This window comes from Hemibagrus wyckioides, linkage group LG21, assembly GCF_019097595.1.
Source record: "Hemibagrus wyckioides isolate EC202008001 linkage group LG21, SWU_Hwy_1.0, whole genome shotgun sequence".
Taxonomy (NCBI): Eukaryota; Metazoa; Chordata; class Actinopteri; order Siluriformes; family Bagridae; genus Hemibagrus; species Hemibagrus wyckioides.
In genome coordinates this window covers 763841-768840 of record NC_080730.1, presented here as the reverse complement: position 1 = coordinate 768840, position 5000 = coordinate 763841, and the positions used below count along the sequence as shown (strand labels likewise).

Genomic DNA, 5000 nt, shown 5'->3' with positions numbered 1-5000 from the left:
ACAGGAAATGGACGCGATCTGGACGTGTTTCAAGATTAATGATCAAAGTAAAGCAGACAGTAAACTGAGCTCTGTGGAAACATCCAGAGGAACTCGAGAGTCTTCCTACACAACAACCTGATTAATCCTCTTCAACATCAAACTCAGCATGTGGAGTTTGATGCTAGCAGCACACACGCTAGCTAGGAAATTCAGAGAAAAATGACCAGTGTACAGATGAGGCTGCGTGAGTCAGAAGAACAGATCTTACTCACCATGATGAGGTGATCAGGTGCTTCAGAGCTTTAACAAGGGATTTATGAAGGATTCTGATGTAATATTATTAATATTATTATTTATTTAACAGTGGGAGAGCAATGAACTGCAGCATGACCACTTCCTGTTTCCTGTCTAATTAATAATGAGATCAGAAACAGATTCTACATGTCGATGACCTCCAGCAAGATGAAAACTGCATTATTTTATACTCATCGGCTGTGAATAAAGAGAAAATCAGAGAGCTGAAATTATTTTATCGTAACTGAGAAATCAAACAAAACACACACACACAGACACACACACACACACACACACACACACAGATTTCTGACTAACGTAACATAAAGGGGAAAATATTCAGCTTCAAAACTAAAACAAATAAAACACCACATTTATACAGAAAAAGGGGGCAGGACTTCTGAAATCTGATCTTTTTGCATTGGAGTAATGAAATAACTGTGTGTGTGTGTGTGTGTGTGTGTGTGTGTGTGTGTGTGTGTCCATCTGGTTTCTAACATCAGGTTAAATGACACCATTAAATTGATGATGTCACTGTGATCAATTACAACTAAAAACTCTCACCGCAGCTGCAGAGTGAAATCTCACAAACACTGACCACACCAGAGTCCAGAAGATAATCAGGTGATGTCATTGAGATCAATGACCATTAAATTCAGCAGAAAAAAAAGATCCTTTATTTTATCATTTTAATAAAACTATAAATAATAATTCAGATGTTTCTATTACAGCATTTTATTATTATTATTATTATTATTATTATTATTATTATTATTATTATTATTATTATTATTATTATTACATTTGTTTAATATAAAAAAGTTAGATATTTATTTTACTGTCAGAAGTGACAGAATTATGGGAATTCATTAATAAAAGAATGTTATAATTTATTTCACTTTTATATTTTCTAAGTAATTATTTTTAATGTCAGTAATTATTTGTATATGATAATTCTATTTATTATTTTATTTATTGAATATATACTAATTATTGACAGAATGAAAATCCAGTATTAAGTCAAACTGCACTTTAAAAATGTTGATTTATTTTATTGATTACAAATATATTGTTTAAAATAAAGTTTACATTAAGAATGATTCATATTAATGAAATCACTTACATTTTTATCGCCATGCTTAGAATAGTTATTTTTCATTAAACTTTAGAACTTTAAAAGAAGTTAATGAAAGTAAAAAGAAATGATTTTTTTATTAAGATGAAGGTCTTTTGTGTTGCGGTCAGGAGTCCCGGCCTCGTGTCCAGCTACACCCTAAAAAAGGCATGATGTCATGGATCATTGTGGATTGAAGGCCCCACTGCGTCCACTCCCCTCTCCTGACCGTCCATGAGAGATGAAACCCAGCTTTAAAGCGATTATTGTGCATAACAGGAGTGTAATAAACATCATCCTAATGAGATAATGTGGACAAAGAGATCAATACACTCTGCTTACCGTGGAATTATGGGTAATAATGTTTTTTTTTCCAGAGAGAGAAATCAGATCTCACTGCTAAAGTGCTTCTCTAAAATCAATACACTGAAATGCAGGAGGAGGAGGAGGAGGAGGAGGAGGAGGTCTTCATCTGAGCTTCAGACTTTAATGGGTTTTATTCTGAGACACAAAACAGAAAGTGTTTTTCTTTCTCCACTGAAACGGCTTTATGTTTAAATTCACTTCATTTAACTACAAACTGTAGAAATATATTTATTTACACTCAGAGCTCCTTCAGGATAAACAGCATAAACATCGCTTAGTGTTTTTATATTAATGAATTTCTGTAGGATTTTTTTTAATTACACAAACTCTCTGATATAAACAACACAAACTCATTACACTCTAATGAACAAACACCCAGATTTAAATTCTGCTCTAACGACTGAGGATATTAAAGAAGCTAATTATTCTACAGCAATACACACACACACACACATACACACACACACACACACATACACATATACATACATATACACACACACACACACACAATCAGTAGGCAACAATCCTGAGTGACAGGCTCAAGGGGTGGAGCTTAAGCTACATTTGGGTTTCATATACAGTTTTTAAAATAATCATTTTTAAGGATCAATTAAAGAACCATGTGAAGAACCCGTCTCTCTGACTGTGTGGAGCTGTAGGACATCATTGTAAAGAAGACACTCTTGTGTGTGTGTGTGTGTGTGTGTGTGTGTAACTCATCACCTCGATTAGAACCTCGCCTCCACACTCACAGGTTCTGTGTGCTGGTGAAGGAACCGGACAGAACGATGAGTCACAGTGTGTTTTTCTCCTGACAGCAGCTCCTGATTACAGGGTTATAAAACACTCACTTCCTCCAGCACTGTCTCTGTCACGACGCACAACACACACACACACACACACACACACACCTCTGAAATAAAACACAGGAATTATAACACACAGGAAGGTGTTTGTATTAAATGCAGTGTTAGCGTTAGCATCCTGACTGAGACAGACTCTGATCTGTGTGTGTGTGTGTGTTCACTGTGTGTTTATCACACTCTAACACACAACACACGTCACATCACGTTCTCAAAGCTAACGTCAGTGTTGTGCTTGTGCTCCGGTGTAAAGAGTCACACTCTGCAGTTCAGTGAGGATTTCACACGGACGTTACACACCTCAGACGTGAGAGTTAGACAGTCAGGGGGTGGAGTTTCTCTAAAACAGGGGCGTGTCTCAGTTACACACACACTGTTTAAGGCCAAATATTAAATACACTCATCACACTAACATCACATCACATTAACATTATCATCACACAAACATCATCACACAAACATCATCAGTGGAGACACAGCTTCATCATTAGCACACACACACACACACACACACACACACACATACAACAATTTGGTTTAAAGATAAAAATTTCACAGCTAGTGTGTGTTTGTGTATGTGTGTGTGTGTGTGTGTGTGTGTGTATACATGCGTGTGTGTAGGAGGAAAAAGCAGGTCAGCAACAACAACATGTCTGTAGGAGTGAGACAGTTCAGTGTGTGTGTGTGTGTGTGTGTGTGTGTGTGTGTGTGTGTGTGTGTGTGTGTGAGTCACCAGTCGAGTCTTTATATAACTTCATCTCTTTACGCTTCTCGTCTCACACACTGGAAGGTTTTTTCAGGTCATTAAAATTACACACTACAAAATATTTAGACTTTCCTTCATCTTAAAATATTTTTATGATTAGTTTTTAAACTCTACACGACACTGACAGAAAAACATTCTCTCATTTCTTTTTTAACTCCATGCTAAACTGGAGGCCATAGACTTCCATTACGTTAGCTACATTAGCATATAAAATAAGAATTTGATAATAATATAACAGTATAAGGCATTTGTGTTTAATAAGTTTCCCAGAGATCTAAATAATAAATTAAATTATGAAGTAAGATAAAAATAAAATGAAATGCAAAATATAAAGAAAACTTTTATTTTGAAAAATTAAAACATATCAATTAGATTTATGCTTTCAGACTGTATTGGACACTTCCTGTCAAAACAGGAAGTTAACTTACTAAATACATTTTAGCTACTTAACTAATATATTCCTGTGTGTGTGTGTGTGTGTGTGTGTGTGTGTGTGTGTGTGTGTGTGTGATAAAGAGAGAGCATATAAACAGTGTGTGACTCACACACCTCGTGTCATGGCCGTGCCTGTCCGTGATCCTTCTTCATTCATTTCCAGTCTCAGCCAATCATCCACATCACAGCCACACCCCCCTCCTTATTTCCTTCATGGGTTTGGACCAATCATTGTCCATGACACGAGTCTGACTGATCTGATGTGGGATAAATTCTGAATTTAGGACAGTTCTGTAATGGTCAGAAGTCAAAAGGTTCTGCTGGTTCTGCTGTGGAGGACTGAATCACGGCTTGACCGTGAGATTAAAACCTGAACTGAGACTCTGATTCAGAGTCAAAACTGAGTAGATTCAGAGTCAAATGGCTTTAACAGAATTAGTTTGGAACCGAACCGAGAATCTCCCACAGATGCTCAGGGTTTTTTGGGCCGAACCCTCGTGTGATTACACATCGAGCTGGACAGGGTGAGAAAACGGGCCAGGGTCCGATTCCCACTGATTACACTACACACTCTTGAGAATGTCCCTGTTTTTTTTTAACTGTTTTATTTGTAATAAGCTGAAATCTCAGTTTCTTCAGTAAAACTCACAACACCCTCATGTATGGAATCTCAGCAGTTTCTTCATTTTAAACGTCTTTTCCAGCCCTGAAGAAAGCTCTGTCCAAACTGAGGAGGAGCTGGTCAGCATCAGCATCCGTGAAGGAGGTGGAGTCATTCAAAGGACCAGAGAAAATCATTAAAATACACAGTGAGCTTGATGGGAAAGCAGGCTAATGAGTTAGTGCTAATAAATTATACTCAGGTCTTCTCCACTGAGTGCCTTGGACCTGGAGTCACTCGTTCACACCGAATTTAATGAAGGAATAAAAAACGCTTTTACTCAAGAACAATCTGGTAGATGATTTTAATCATCTGAACGCTTTAGACAAACCTTGCCAACTAAGGCAGACCTGAACACCTCCTCATCCTGAACACCTCCTCACTCTGAACACCTCCTCATCCTGAACACCTCCTCACTCTGAACACCTCCTCACCCTGAACACCTCCTCACTCTGAACACCTCCTCATCCTGAACACCTCCTCACTCTGAACACCTCCTCACCCTGAACACCTCCT

General features: G+C 37.6%; 1 long non-coding RNA gene across 2 annotated transcripts in view; it reads left to right on the top strand.

Moving 5' to 3' along the window:
* The window catches only part of LOC131342285 (uncharacterized), a 14704-nt gene extending 12271 nt beyond the window's left edge, over positions 1 to 2433 (top strand). For both annotated transcript variants that reach the window (XR_009203015.1, XR_009203014.1), the window contains 2 exons: positions 780 to 900; positions 1522 to 2433. This is a non-coding gene — a long non-coding RNA (uncharacterized LOC131342285). The remainder of the gene's footprint in view (positions 1 to 779; positions 901 to 1521) is intronic.
* Positions 2434 to 5000: the final 2567 nt, after the last annotated feature.